This window comes from Carcharodon carcharias, chromosome 2 (assembly GCF_017639515.1).
Source record: "Carcharodon carcharias isolate sCarCar2 chromosome 2, sCarCar2.pri, whole genome shotgun sequence".
NCBI classification, from domain to species: domain Eukaryota; kingdom Metazoa; phylum Chordata; class Chondrichthyes; order Lamniformes; family Lamnidae; genus Carcharodon; species Carcharodon carcharias.
This window is the reverse complement of record NC_054468.1, coordinates 52,949,116-52,965,493: the sequence shown is the minus strand read 5'-3', so window position 1 is coordinate 52,965,493 and position 16,378 is coordinate 52,949,116. Positions and strand designations below refer to the sequence as shown.

The window sequence follows — 16,378 nt, the reverse complement described above, 5'->3', positions numbered from 1 at the left end:
GGCTGGAGAAGGAAGCGGGGAGGCTTCCCCTCCTTGAGGCTGTGGTGGGACGTGGGCAAGACCCACGTCCGAGTTTTCTGTCAAGAGTACGCGAAGGGGTCGACAAAGAGACGCAAATCCAGGGTCGAGGAGTTGGAGAAGGAGGTGCTCGACCTGGAGGCACGTCTCTGTCAGCCTGATGTGGACCCGGCCCTGTGGTCGGTGTACAATGAGAAGAAGGGCGCGCTGCGAGACCTGCAACTGGTCGGGTCTCGGGGCGCGTTTGTGAGGTCGCGGATCCGGTTCCTCAAGGAGATGGACCGCGGCTCCCCCTTCTTCTACTCGCTGGAAAAAAGGCACGGGGTCCGTCAGCAGCTCTTTACGCTGCTGGCCGACGACGGATCCCTTGTCTCGGATCCGGAGGGCATCAGGGCCATCACCCGAGATTACTACACTGCCCTGTTCTCTCCGGATCCGTCCAGCGAGGACGCTTGCAGAGTTTTGTGGGAGGACCTGCCGCAGGTCGGCTCGGAGTGCGCCGGAAAGCTTGACTCCCCTATAAGTCTGGGGGAGCTGACCAGCGCACTCGACGGTCTTTCTAGGGGCAAATCCCCGGGACTAGACAGGCTGACCGTGGAGTTCTTCAGGGCGTTCTGGGACGTGTTGGGGAGCGACTTCGCGGGTGTCCTGGGGGAGAGCATTGCTACCGGGGAGATGCCTCTTTCGTGGCGCAGGGCCGTGATTGCCCTGCTGCCGAAGAAGGGGGATCTCCGCCTTCTTAAAAACTGGCGCCCGGTCTCCCTCCTCAGCACGGACTACAAAATCTTCGCCCGAGCCATGTCTTCTCGGCTCGGCACCGTGCTGGACCACATGATCCACCCTGACCAGTCCTACACCGTCCCGGACCGAACCATTTATGATAACATCCATCTGGTCCGGGACATCATCCACCATTCCCAGAGGGCTGGTCTGTCGAGCGCCTTCCTGTCTCTCGATCAGGAGAAGGCGTTCGACAGGGTGGATCACAGATACTTACACGGAACTCTGCGAGCGTTCGGGTTCGGGACGCATTTTGTCGCCCGGATCCGATTTCTGTACACCACCGCGGAGTGTCTAGTGAAGGTTAATGGATCCCTGACGGTGCCCCTTCGCTTTGGGAGAGGGGTACGTCAGGGCTGCCCCCTGTCTGGCCAGTTGTATTCTATTTGCGTGGAGCCTTTCCTGCGCCTCTTGCGGAGGAGGTTGTCGGGATTGGTTCTGCGCGGGCCGGGCTTCGGGGTGGTCCTTTCGGCTTACGCCGATGACGTGCTCCTTATGTTTAGTGACCCGGCTGACCTGCGGAGGATGCGCGAGTGCCAGGAGGTCTACTCTGCCGCTTCTTCTGCCAGGATCAACTGGGGTAAATGTTCTGGACTCCTGGTCGGTCAGTGGCAGATGGATCCCCTACCCAAGGAGCTCAGGCCTTTCATCTGGAGCAGGACCAGCCTCCTCTACCTGGGGGTCCATCTCTGCCCCGCTGAGGAATCCTGGCCAGCAAACTGGCAGGAACTGGAGACGAAAGTCACCGCTCGCCTGCGGCGCTGGACAGGACTGCTCTGAGTGCTATCTTACCGAGGTCGCGTTCTGGTCATAAACCAGCTGATCGCCGCCATGTTGTGGTATCGGCTGGTCACTTTGACCCCTCCCCCGAACTTTGTCACAAGAATCCAGAGATTGTTAGTCGACTTCTTCTGGGACAAAAGATTGCACTGGGTCGCTGCTGAGGTTCTGAGTCTCCCGCTTAGGGAGGGTGGTCAGGCGCTAGTGTGCCTACGCACACAGGTGGCGACTTTCCGCCTTCAGACCCTGCAGCGATACCTCTACGTCGATCCTCCTCCTAGATGGTGTGCCCTGACGACGTATTTTTTCCGTCAGGTACACGGCCTGAATTATGATGTGCAGCTCCTGTTTATAGAACAGCTGGGCCTCGGTAGCTCCTTGCAGGCGTTGCCCGTCTTTTACCAGGACCTGATCAAAGTCTGGAAAGTGGTCGCCTCGCGACGCAGCTCTCCCCCATCAGGAGTAGCGGCTATTTTCAGAGAGCCGCTGCTCAGGAATCCGCCCCTCTGTCCTTTTCAGTGGTTGGCGGAGAGGAGGGCTGTGGCCGCAGGGGTGACCAGGATCGGGGACGTGCTGGGTGGCGGAGGACTGGGCTGGATGCTCCCGCAGGAGTTGGCGTGTCGCGCGTCTGAGAGTGTCCAGGTCGCAGCCGATGCCATCCAAGACCTAAGGACGGTCGTGCTTGGACCCGATGTAATTTTAGGTCTTGAGGTGGCCCAGGTGCGCGGTGGTCTTCCGTCTGAACGTTGCCCTGTTCGGACAGAATTCCACATTGGCCCCAAGCCCGGAACCCTCCCTCGGGTGCTGGTGCCCTGCAATATGAGCTGCCTCAGGGACATGCCCTCTGTGCCTTTTGGCATGGCAAAGAGGGGCTTTTTGTATGGACTGCTGCTGCACATCTTCCATTTTCTCACCCTTGTCCGTCGACCGGACACGCCTTGGCGTGCCTTGTTGCCGTCCGGCGGCGGAGGCCCCCGATGGGAGGCCCTCTACGGAGGTGTCCTCCCCCTTTCTATCGGGGACCTGGGTTGGAGGGTGTTGCATGCAGCAGTCCCTTATAATAAGAGGATGCATAGGTTCACGGACTCTCAGGACACGTGCCCTTTTTGTGGTCTTGTGGTCCGTGGACCATGTATATATAGGGTGTTGTAGGCTGCACTCCCTTTTTAGTTATTTGAAAAACCTTTTATTGATGTTTTGCTTGCACTTCAGCCCCACGCTCCTGATCTACGGGCACCCGGTGCGGAAGGGGGTCGGGAAGGAGGAGGACCTCCTTGTGAACCTGCTCCTGGGCCTGGCCAAGTTGGCCATTAACAGGTCCAGGCAGCGGGCGATCGACGGGGGAGTCCCACCCGATTGTTTGTCCCTCTTCCGCGGCTACGTTCGCTGCCGGATGTCCCTGGAGAGGGAGCACGTGGTGTCTGCTGACACGCTCGAGGCCTTCCATGCTTGGTGGGCACCGCGGGGACTGGGGAGTTTTGTTGACCCCTTTAATCACATTTTGATTTAAAGTTTGTAAGGTTCCTTTAAACTTTGTTCTTGGTTTTACAGCTGACCTGAATTAGGGGCTGTGCCTGATTTATCCCAATTTTGTTGATTTGGTTTAATTGTTTTCATTTAAAAGATTATCCAGAGTTCAAATCTCACAATGGCAAACTATGAAACAATGTAACTGCATCTGAATAGGAACAGATGGAAAAATGTGTTTGTACTCGAAAGAGTTACAATAGATTGCAGAATACTGAGAAATGTTGAGGAACAGACGGTCCTTGGAATGCATGTCCACAGATTCCTGAAAGTAGGTGGACAAGTAGATAAGGTGGTCTAGATGGCATATGGGATACTTTCCTATACTGGCTGGGGCATAGAATATAACAGCAGGGAGGTTATACTAGAACTGTATAAAACCCTGGTTAAGCCACAACCTAGTGTACTGCCTACAGTTCTGATCACCACATTACAGGAAGGGTGTGATTACACTAGAGAGGGTTCAGAAAAATCTTATGAGGATATGGTCAGGACAGGAGAATTTTAGCTGTGAACAAAAAGCTGGGTAGTCTGGGGATTATTTTCTTTGGAACAAAGTGAGGCTGAGGGGTATTTAATTGACATGTGTAAAATTATGAGAGACATAGAGTGAAGAGGAAGAACCTATTTCCATTATCAGAGAGGTCAATAACAAGGGATTTTAAGTAATTGATAGAGGGATTAAAGGGGAGTTGAGGAGAATTTTTTCACCAGTGGTGATAGGGAATATGGAACACTGTTCCTGAATGACTGGTAGAGGCAGAAACCCTGATTGCATTTAAAGGGTACCTGGATATGCACATGAAGTGACCAAAAGCTGTAAAGCAGGATTGGGCTTAGTAGCTTTTTCTTGGTCAGGACAGACATGATAGACCAAATTGCATCCTCCTGTGCCATAACTTGCTATAATTCTATGTTTGGGTCTCGCTGTGATGCTCTATATGATCAAAAACCCTGCCAGACTTGACTGAAAATCTATATTCATAGGACACTTTTTTGGGGGAAGAGCAGAGTTCTCTGGTGTTTTGGCCAATGTTCTTTTCTCAGTCAATAATGCCCAATGCAGATCAACTAGTCAGTCATCTTTTTTTCACTTTTTGAGACCTTAGGCTGGATTTTAATGGGGTAAGACCATCTTGGGAGGCCTTTAAAAATGTTGGGCGAGACTCAGATGTAGAAGCCCTGCCCCCATTTCTGGCAGATCCCATTTTTGCTGGTAGGGGAAAGGGATTGGGGTATGAGTCACACAGACAGGAAACCTGAACTCCGCAGGGCCATTTGAAATTAGTGCTGAGTTCAAACAAACCCCATTTTCGCTGTTCCAAGGATCTTAACCTGCAGTGTGAGACTCACAAATTGATAGAGGACATGAACAGAACTTGTCTGCCCTACAAGAGTGTTTAAAGTGTCAAGACATTGTTATTTCAACCTCCATCCCTGTGGGAAAAAAAAAGAGGCTTCAGCTTTCACAATAAAAAAATGACAAAGGCTAGAGTACATTGCTTGATAGGCCATCTAGTGTAGTCTATTAAAAAAATTACTATTTGTTCCTGCTGTTTCAATGGACTCCATTATTGATATTTCCCAAGGGCTGTTGTTATAGCTGAACCCATTGTGAATGTTTGGTTGAGTTTCAAAAGCTCCAAAAGCACTTATCTCAGCAATGGGGATGAGTTCAGTTTGATGGACAGTTTTAAAAGGCTACTAAAGGATTAGCTGTCTTTCCGTGTGGTACTGAATAGAAGTTTTTTTTTTGTTTTTATTACAGATTGTCCACTTGAGGGATCTGAAACCTTTGAATGGGTTACTTGAATGAAAGATTTTTTTTCAGTATCAAGTGTGTCTGCGTGAGAGCTCTGTTACAGTGTTAGAAGATTTTTTAAATTTCCATATGGCTCCTGAGGTCTGCCCATAGTGGATACAGGGTGAGTGTCTATTAAGGTAGTGTTGGGGGTGAAGGGTTAATGATGTGGCATTGCAGTGATATGAGGTAGCATGGAGGGAAGAGGGGGCATGAGGTGGCATGTGGAGTACGAGGTGACATGGGGAATGGGTGAAAATAAGAACTAGGAGCAGGAGTAGGCAATTCAGCCCCTCAAGCCTGCCCCGCCATTCATTACGGTCATGGCTGATCTCATTTCGGCCTCAACTCCAATTTCCCGCCCCCTCCCCATAACCTTTCAACCCATTATTAATTAAAAATCTATCTCCTCCTTAAATTTATTCAGTGTCCCAGCATCCACTGCACTCTGAGGTAGTGAATTCCACAGATTCACGACCCTTTGAGAAAAGTAATTCCTCCTCATCGCTGATTTAAATCTACCACCCCTTAGCCTAAAACTATGGCCTCTCGTTCCAGAATGCCCCAGAAGGGGAAACATCTACTTTGTCTATCCCCTTTAGCATCTTATATACCTCAATTAGATCTCCTCTCATCCTTCTAAACTCTAGCGAGTATAGGCTTAAACTGCTCAATCTCTCCTCATAAGACAAGCCCCGCATCTCTGGAATCAATCTAGTGAACCTCCTCTGAACCGTCTCCAGTGCAACTACATCCTTCCTCAAGTAAAGGGACCAAAACCGTGCACAGTACTCCAGGTGCTGTCTTACAAATGCCTTGTACAGTTGCAACAACACTTCCCTATTTTTATACTCTCTTCCTTTAGTAATAAATGCCAAAATTATATTTGCCTTCCTTATTAATATATTACCCCTAACTCCGTGTGACCTTATCTTATGTATTAATCTTTTGTGCGGCGCCTTATCAAGGGCCTTCTGGAAGTCCAGATATATTACATCTACAGGATCCCCATTATCCACTTTGATTGTCACATCTTCAAAGAACTAGCAAATTAGTCAAACATGATTTATGCTTCATAAAACCATGCTGACTCTGATGGATTGCATTTTGACTTTCCAAATGCCCCATTACTACTTCCTTGATAATGGATTCCAACAATTTCCCAATGACAGACGTTAAATTAACTGGTCTATAGTTTCCTACTTTCTGCCTCCCCTCTTTTTGAAAAAGGGCGTTATATTAGCATTTTTCCAATCCGCCGGAACCTTTCCAGAATCCAGGGGATATTGGAATATTACAGCCAATGCATCCACTATCTCCGCTGCCACTTCCTTTAAGACTCTGGGATGTAGGCCATCAGATCCTGGGGACTTGTCACCCTTTAATCCCAATAGTTTGCTCAGTACTTTTTCTCTAGGGATGGCGATTGTTCTAAGTTCCTCCTTCTCAATATCCTCTGCATTACCTGTTACTATTGGGGTGGTACTAGTGTCCTCCACTGTGAAAACTGAAGCAAAATATAGATTAAGCGTCACTGCCATTTCTGCGTTCCTCACTATTAACTCCCCAGTCTCATCCTTCAAGGGACCAACATTCACTTTAGCTACTCTCTTTCCTTTTATATACTTGTAGAAGCTTTTGCTATCAGTTTTTACATTTTGCGCTAGTTTTCTTTCATAATTTACCTTTGCTCTTTAATGTAAGTAATTAATAAAGGAGAGGGGTGAAGCCTAGATGGCCTAACAGCCTTTTATAAAACTGAAGTCTCAGGACCAAGATTGGCCTTCTAACTAGCCCATCTTGACACAATTGTGCTTCCAGGGTAAAACTGCCTCCAGAGGCAGCAACGCCAACCTGATTCCACTGCTGCCTCCCTGGAGTAAAAATAGCAAATGATGGGGCCTTTTATAGCAAGGCATATAAATAGTATATTTTATGTAGTATATATATTTCAAATATTTATCCACTTCCCTTTTAGAAGTTGCAAACAACACTGTTGCATATAAAAGGAATAGTTTTTTTGTTTCTTTTTTGATTAACTTAAATTTATGTCCCCTAATTACCAACTCACAACCAATAGAATAGTTTTCCTGATTGTATTTATTAAAACTTACCATAATTTTGAATATCGTTTTTAAATCTACTCTTAATTTTCTTGGTTCTAATAGAAGAGCCCTAGCTTTTGTGGCAATTCCTCATGATTAAAGCCTCATGTTACTTGGAAAAAATTTATTAATTTTGCTTCCAATCTCTTATTAATTTACTTGGAAAAATTTATTAATTTTGCTTCCAATCTCCACCCCTCCATCATTTTCACGTGGTCCATCTCTGACACTTCCCTTCCCTTCCTTGACCTCTCTGTCTCAATCTCTGGTGATAGACTGTCCACCAATATCCATTACAAACCCACCGACACCCACAGCTATCTCGACTACAGCTCCTCACACCCCACTTCCTGTAAGGACTCCATCCCATTCTCTCAGTTCCTTCGCCTCCGTCGCATCTGTTCCGATGATGCTACATTCAAAAACAGTTCCTCTGACATGTCCTCCTTCTTCCTTAACCGAGGTTTTCCACCCACGGTCGTTGACAGGGCCCTCAACCGTGTCCGGCCCATCTCCCGCGCATCCGCCCTCACTCCTTCTCCTCCCTCCCAGAAACATGATAGGGTCCCCCTTGTCCTCACTTATCACCCCACCAGCCTCCGCATTCAAAGGATCATCCTCCGCCATTTCCGCCAACTCCAGCATGATGCCACTACCAAACACATCTTCCCTTCACCCCCCTTATCGGCATTCCGTAGGGATCGCTCCCTCCGGGACACCCTGGTCCACTCCTCCATCACCCCCTACTCCTCAACCCCCTCCTATGGCACAACCCCTTGCCCACGCAAAAGATGCAACACCTGCCCCTTCACTTCCTCTCTCCTCACCGTCCAAGGACCCAAACACTCCTTTCAAGTGAAGCAGCATTTCACTTGCATTTCCCCCAACTTAGTCTACTGCATTCGTTGCTCCCAATGTGGTCTCCTCTACATTGGAGAGACCAAACGTAAACTGGGCGACCGCTTTGCAGAACACCTGCGGTCTGTCCGCAAGAATGACCCAAACCTCCCTGTCGCTTGCCATTTTAACACTCCACCCTGCTCTCTTGCCCACATGTCTGTCCTTGGCTTGCTGCATTGTTCCAGTGAAGCCCAACGCAAACTGGAGGAACAACACCTCATCTTCCGACTAGGGACTTTACAGCCTTCCGGACTGAATATTGAATTCAACAACTTTAGGTCGTGAGTCCCCTCCCCCATCCTCACCCCCTTTCTGTTTCCCCCTTCTCTTTTTTTTTTTTCCCAATAAATTATAAAGATTTTCCTTTTCCCACCTATTTCCATTATATAAAATAAAAAAAAAAACCCACTAGAGCTATACCTTGAGTGCCCTACCATCCATTCTTAATTAGCACATTCGTTTAGATAATATCACCAACTTTATCTTTAACACCTATGTGTTCTATTGTACTATTGTTGTTGACATCTTTTGATATTCTGCTTCTATCACTGCTTGTTTGTCGCTACAACCACACCAACCCCCTCCACCTCTCTGTCTCTCTATCTCTCCGCCCCCCACACACACACCTTAAACCAGCTTATATTTCAGCTCTTTCCTGGACTCGAACTCAAGTTCTGTCGAAGGGTCATGAGGACTCGAAACGTCAACTCTTTTCTTCTCCGCCGATGCTGCCAGACCTGCTGAGTTTTTCCAGGTAATTCTGTTTTTGTTTTGGATTTCCAGCATCCGCAGTTTTTTTGTTTTTATCTCTGTGTTTAATTGACTGCCACTGCTCTTCAAGAAATGCCTACCTCCTTGAAGAAGTTCTGTTCCTCTCTGCGACAAGATTTCCGGATTTCTCTGTTGCCTTGTTCACCTTCATTGCTTTCCATTTCTCTCCTAGTGTTTGACAAGGTGTTTACTAAAACCCGCTTTCACAGCCATATCTCCTTTCTCAGTGACTGTCTCCGTCTCCGACTTACCCCACATGGATTTCAACTGAAATTCCACCCCTCATGTTTCGAACCCACCCAGGATTACAGGTATCTCCGGGACATAAAACGTTTCTCGGACTGCTGTTCCCGTCACATTCTGAAATCCACTCTCAGTGCCATGCGCCGCCATATGAACACACTCGACCTCTCCCTCCAGCAGCACCGCCGTACCCTTTTTCAAAGCTGCGCGTGCCCCCAGTTTCATTTTATCCTTCGGCTCATCCGACGCCTCAACAAGAAACTTTTTCTCTTTCTCTCAAGTGCTAAGGAACGCAAGCTCCAACAACTCATCGACACCAACACCCATCTAGGACCCTCCACCCCTGCCTGTCCCTCCGTCCCCACCCCATCTTCCAATCCCAACCCCAGCCGTGTATTCACTATACCCCCTGACCTTCCCCTCTCCGATGCTGAACGTTCAGTGCTCAGCAAAGGACTTAGTTTCATACCCTTACGCCCTCGCCTCAATGAATTTCGGGCTCGGCATGATACTGAACTCTTCTTCCGCCGTCTTCGTCTCCGGGCTCACTTCTTTGGGCAGGAGTCCTCTCCCAGTTCAACGGATCCTTTTACCCATCTTCAATATTCTCCCTCCACCTGGACCCCTCCCTCTGGATTCTTACCTTCTCTCGATCTTTTCATTGAGAACTGTCGGCGCGACATTAGTCGTCTCAATTTCTCTGCTCCTCTCACCCATTCTAACCTGTCTCTCTCTGAACTTACTGCACTCCATTCTCTCAGGTCCAACCCTGACATTGTCATCAAACCCGCTGACAAGGGTGGTGCTGTTGTTGTCTGGCGCACTGACCTCTACCACGCGGAGGCTGAGCGTCAACTCGCAGACACTTCCTCCTACCTCTCCCTGGACCATGACCCCACCACTGAACATCAAGCCATTGTTTCCAGGACTGTCACTGACCTCATCTCCTCTGGGGATCTCCCTCCCACAGCTTCCAACCTGATAGTTGCCCAACCTCGGACGGCCCGCTTCTATCTCCTACCCAAAATCCACAAACAGAACTGCCCCGGTAGACCGATCGTCTCAGCTTGCTCCTGCCCCACAGAACTCATTTCTCGTTATCTTGACTCCCTTCTCTCTCCCCTTGTCCAGTCCCTTCCCACCTACATCCGTGATTCCTCTGACACCTTACGTCACATCAACAATTTCCAGTTCCCTGGCCCCTACCGCTTCCTCTTCACCATGGACGTCCAATCCCTCTACACCTCCATCCCCCACCAGGATGGTCTGAGGGCCCTTAGCTTCTTCCTCGAACAGAGGCCCGAACAATCCCCATCCACCACTACTCTCCTCCGTCTGGCTGAACTTGTTCTCACGCTGAACAATTTCTCCTTCAACTCCTCTCACTTCCTCCAAATAAAAGGTGTGGCTATGGGTACCCGCATGGGCCCCAGCTATGCCTGTCTCTTTATGGGGTATGTGGAACATTCCTTGTTGCAGTCCTACTCCGGCCCCCTTCCACAACTCTTTCTCCGGTACATCGATGATTATTTCGGTGCTGCTTCATGCTCTCGTCAGGACTTGGAAAAATTTATTAATTTTGCTTCCAATCTCCACCCCTCCATCATTTTCACGTGGTCCATCTCTGACACTTCCCTTCCCTTCCTTGACCTCTCTGTCTCAATCTCTGGTGATAGACTGTCCACCAATATCCATTACAAACCCACCGACACCCACAGCTATCTCGACTACAGCTCCTCACACCCCACTTCCTGTAAGGACTCCATCCCATTCTCTCAGTTCCTTCGCCTCCGTCGCATCTGTTCCGATGATGCTACATTCAAAAACAGTTCCTCTGACATGTCCTCCTTCTTCCTTAACCGAGGTTTTCCACCCACGGTCGTTGACAGGGCCCTCAACCGTGTCCGGCCCATCTCCCGCGCATCCGCCCTCACTCCTTCTCCTCCCTCCCAGAAACATGATAGGGTCCCCCTTGTCCTCACTTATCACCCCACCAGCCTCCGCATTCAAAGGATCATCCTCCGCCATTTCCGCCAACTCCAGCATGATGCCACTACCAAACACATCTTCCCTTCACCCCCCTTATCGGCATTCCGTAGGGATCGCTCCCTCCGGGACACCCTGGTCCACTCCTCCATCACCCCCTACTCCTCAACCCCCTCCTATGGCACAACCCCTTGCCCACGCAAAAGATGCAACACCTGCCCCTTCACTTCCTCTCTCCTCACCGTCCAAGGACCCAAACACTCCTTTCAAGTGAAGCAGCATTTCACTTGCATTTCCCCCAACTTAGTCTACTGCATTCGTTGCTCCCAATGTGGTCTCCTCTACATTGGAGAGACCAAACGTAAACTGGGCGACCGCTTTGCAGAACACCTGCGGTCTGTCCGCAAGAATGACCCAAACCTCCCTGTCGCTTGCCATTTTAACACTCCACCCTGCTCTCTTGCCCACATGTCTGTCCTTGGCTTGCTGCATTGTTCCAGTGAAGCCCAACGCAAACTGGAGGAACAACACCTCATCTTCCGACTAGGGACTTTACAGCCTTCCGGACTGAATATTGAATTCAACAACTTTAGGTCGTGAGTCCCCTCCCCCATCCTCACCCCCTTTCTGTTTCCCCCTTCTCTTTTTTTTTTTTCCCAATAAATTATAAAGATTTTCCTTTTCCCACCTATTTCCATTATATAAAATAAAAAAAAACCCACTAGAGCTATACCTTGAGTGCCCTACCATCCATTCTTAATTAGCACATTCGTTTAGATAATATCACCAACTTTATCTTTAACACCTATGTGTTCTATTGTACTATTGTTGTTGACATCTTTTGATATTCTGCTTCTATCACTGCTTGTTTGTCGCTACAACCACACCAACCCCCTCCACCTCTCTGTCTCTCTATCTCTCCGCCCCCCACACACACACCTTAAACCAGCTTATATTTCAGCTCTTTCCTGGACTCGAACTCAAGTTCTGTCGAAGGGTCATGAGGACTCGAAACGTCAACTCTTTTCTTCTCCGCCGATGCTGCCAGACCTGCTGAGTTTTTCCAGGCAATTCTGTTTTTGTTTTGGATTTCCAGCATCCGCAGTTTTTTTGTTTTTATCTCATGTTACTTGTAGTGAGTTTGTGTATCTCTTCTTCAGCCTCTCTATAACTTTGAACTGTTAGAATCTTTGAACTAGCTTTGTGGAAATTGTAGAATAAATGGTCATTTTTGCTTAGAAGTAGGAGGAAATTAATTGCTTTGTAAGTGAAATATTTAGGAAAAAATCTTATCAAGCTCCCAGGAGTGAGAGATGCAGTGGGCGGGGGTACTTAACTGAGCGGAAAGCAAAATATCAGCTTCCCAATGATGGGATGAAAATTGGTTATTAATGTGCCGGCGGATCATGCTTCCTGATGGCAAGCGGTGGGAACCTAATTTTTGATACATTAGCATGTCATTAAAATACAATTTCACCAGATTAAATTGAACTTTTGAAATTAAGTATGCAACAAATTAGAAACACGTGCATTCAGGTTTACAACTGGTTAAAGGTGGCTTGCAGCAGGGAAATGGATTTGGACAGACTAGGAGCTGCTTTTCTCATATAAGGAACTTTATTGAACCAGGGAAAGGAGACATTGATATATTGAAGTTAGGTAGTGGCCTTGGAAAGGGGGACAGGTCATGGCTGATTGAGGAACAGAGGTTGCAGCCCTCCAAAAGCTTGTGGAGGATGGGGAGGAAGCTGGACCACAGAGGGAAGGTCAGTGTTGAGGTTCTGAGAGTCCAGGGTAACAAAAGGCAGGTCAAGGATGATAGAGGGAGGATTGAGGATGACAGTCAGCAGGTCAAGCATAGCAGGAGCAGCTCCAATGAGCAAGCTCTAGGGTGAATGATAGTTGGTAATGGGGGAGGGTTGAGGGTCATCGAAGGCAGAACAAGGGCAATGGGGTGATGTGCTAGGCAGGCCTGAGGCACCCTCATTGCATCCAGATTGCAGGCAGAATGAGGCCTTTTGCAAGATCTCTTAATCTCCTCATGAAACGTCGCTGTGTAAGTACCAGCAGATTTGGAACTACAAATTCCTCACAAGCAGCCAGACTGATGCTGACTGATGGCAAGGAGTGGATTCCTGTCTGGCATCCCTGTGAATTAACAGCGAGTCTGGCAATTTCCTGCCCATTCCCATCGTGTGATTGATCGGGACCATTGCCTCTGTAGAAGTGTTGCGCACAACATGAGAAAAAGATTCCATCCTTAATTTCACAATGGCTTAGGCTACAGGGTAGGGCAAAATGCTGAGCATAGGCTGTATCTGTTGAACATGGTAATGGATTACAGGTCAAGAATAAAGAAGCAGTTGCTGACAGTTAATAATGCAAGTACAATTATTTTACAAACCAGCACTCAACATGCTTCTGTGGAGCTCCTAGTCCTGCTGGGCTAGGAGGGTGAAAAGGTGAAATTGGCAAATGATTTTTTTCAGTGTAGGTTGTCTATTGTGATCAGTAATAATGCATAAAAGTAGTTTAGTCATGTGTTTGTGTAGAAGGCAAGTTGTCATTTTTTTAAAAATAAGCCAAGTTTTACCAAAATGGATTCCTTTGGAAATTATAATTGCTTAGGGGTGCAACCAATTCTTAGCAAGTTCTTTTATATGAGTAAATCAAATGATACTACAGCCAAGTCCTTTGGTTGCATGGTTGACTTGAATTCTAGGGAATGCTGTACCAATGCAATTGCCTCTTGAAATAGGAAGAAAGATTTCTGCAAGGGGCATTGGAAAACTGAACCCTTGTTTGAATAAGTCTTGGCAGCAGCAACAAAACAGACAGTTTTGATATTTTATTCTCATTTCCACTTTGCCTCAGTATCCTGGCTAATAAGACATTTTTCCCTTTTTTATTTTGCACTTAAAGCTGATGAACCCCATCTTTTTTCCAAATTGCATTTGGTTCACATAATCAACAGTTTTTATGACTTGGTGATCGCTAATCCATCCAAGCTATATAGAGCCTTCAATGTATCCGTCTCAAATCACTTACAAAACAGTTACTCAGCGTCTATTTTATATTTAACAACATTTATTTGAAAGAACTTCTGAAAAACCATAAACATTGCATTAACTTTGAGGCATCAAATATGAAATAACCAGATGTTTCAGACTGGTATGGAGTTGGGTTCAATTCAGTCCAGTGGATTGAAAGTCATCTTTCCTTAATGCTTATGTTAGTCTAAAGTAGTATTTACCCATCTCCATCCAGCAACTTGAGAATGTAGGCGTTAAAGCAAAACTGCACACAACTAGGCATAAATACACTGAATCGGTCCTCCTGGAAGGACCACAACAATGGTTAATATGACAAACTGGCATCAGAGGTAGTTACCACTGTTTCAATTTATCTATAAGCAGTGTTGCTTAATGTTAAGATTAAGACCAAAATGAGCAACTCTGGACCATGATATGGATGTACTGATTGTATTTAAAAATGTATTCTTATACATGGGGCTGGATTTTAGGGGTGCCACAGTCCCTGCCTGCCTCACTCCACCAAACCTAGCTAAAAAGGTAGGGGCAGCCCGCACATGATCCTGATGGCAGCTCTGCAGCAATTTAATGCTGGAAGTTTTAATTGCTTTAAAACAAGATTTTTCCCCCTATCTCAGGAGGAAGTCCCACTTATAGAGCTGCCAGTCAATCGGATGTCCAGCTGCTCCGAAGTAGCAGTGCCAGCCAGGAATGGTGGCCACATTGGAGACTACAGGCAGCCCCACTACACTGAGGAGCCCAGATAAGTCCAAGCTCAGGGCTTAGTGAAGGGGTGAGTGGGCTGATGGTCTGGGTTCAAGAGGCCAGGGTGAGGGTTAAAGGAGGAGGGTGTGACCTTGGAGGGGTGCCTCAGATGGCCCTAGGGGTTCCACAAATGCCACCCCCCCCTTGCCCAATACCAGCCCGCACAGCTAAAGCTACTGAACTTCCTGCACGGTATGAGACTCACCTCACCACAGGCATACTGACAAGGGCAGGATGGGGCCATTAATTGGTCACTTAAGGGTCTCAATAGGCCCAAAGATGGGCAAGGTGCCCAACACCTCCCCCACCCCTTGTAAAATTTCAGGAAGGTTGGGTGCAGTGGGTAGTTGGTAGGAAAACCATCCACTGGATTTTACGTGCCCTCCCCACTTTCGTAAACCATGGTGAGGTGTGTAAAATCTAGCCCATGAAAAATCTTTCACACAGCAAAGAAGAATAAGAGCAATCAAAATTTTTATCTAATTTAGAAGATTGGAAATGTTCTAATGTACTGCTCATGAAGAAGTACCATAATGCATCTTTGAACAAAATACATATTGTGCTGTTCCATTGCTACATACAGAATTAATGATAGATGTGCCTCCCAGAGGAAAGAAAATCTCACTAAGGGGTTTAGAGGAAGCCATGATCAACAGGAACAACACTGAAAATAAGGGCTTGCCACCTGAATACAGCAAAGATGTGTTTCATTAAAATTTCTCACATGAAGTTTTTAATGTAATATTAGCAATTCAGTTTTAATTATGAAAATTGAATCTGTCATTAGTTGTAACTGTGCTTCCGTTTGCAGCAGATGTCTTCCGTTGTTGGCAGTGGAGCTCATACAGTGATCAGATCAGGAATAACATTTAGGTGATACTTAATGCTGTGACTGAAAGACTAATTTCTTAATGACAGTAGTTAACCAAAATGTAGTCTCCACTCGGTTGTTGGTAGAGCTGTGTATTTTATATACATTTAAATTATATGGTGATATCATTTGTAAGATATGTTTTATATCTCCGTATCCAAGTCCAAAAAACTTTGTTTGTCTACATGAGTCTTTTTGCCCTTCTATGTGGACGTGGCCATTTTATGACTATTAGGCCATTTCCCCAATATAATTGCAATTCAAAAGAATATGTTAGGAATGCAATTACATCTCCTGCTATTTGCTGATCAATAGTGTTTTGTGTTGAAGCATGACGTAGATTAAAACGGATGCATAGGTTTTGTGATTTATTTTAGTACTTTGGACTAATATGCACTGGATAGGAACAAAATCTCAATCCAATGTCACCAAAAGTTAAAAACGCCAACTAAAACAGTTTAGATAATATGGCTGGATTTTGTGCAGCCCACTGGAGTGGGCAAAATGGTGGGCATATCAGAGAATCGGTCAGAAGGCCACGTGTCAGAACCCTGGCACATGTGAAAACAGCTCCCAATTATGTCGGCAGCGGGAGGGTAATCAAGTGGGGAAACTCGCCCAGTAGCAGCGGGAACCTCATTCATATTTAAAATCGAGCACTTGCATGCAATTCAGATGTAATTCACCGGGTATTAATGCAGCTTCCCCAATTAAATGAAACTGACACGAGTCTCCCGTGCCTTGAATAACCTGCCCATTGAATGCTGGCAACCTAAATGTGGCTTATCCGGCTCACTGT

At 47.0% G+C, this 16,378-nt stretch overlaps 1 protein-coding gene across 6 annotated transcripts in view; it reads left to right on the top strand.

Moving 5' to 3' along the window:
* LOC121290443 (inactive N-acetylated-alpha-linked acidic dipeptidase-like protein 2) overlaps positions 1-16,378 on the top strand; it is a 999,957-nt gene that overhangs the window by 352,038 nt on the left and 631,541 nt on the right. The window contains exon 1 of one of the 6 annotated variants that reach the window (XM_041210919.1): positions 14,650-14,736. The exons of the other annotated variants lie outside the window; for them this stretch is intronic. The gene's annotated coding sequence lies outside the window, so the exon portion shown is untranslated. Of the gene's footprint in view, positions 1-14,649; positions 14,737-16,378 lie in introns of those variants that run through there. 6 annotated transcript variants of the gene reach the window in all.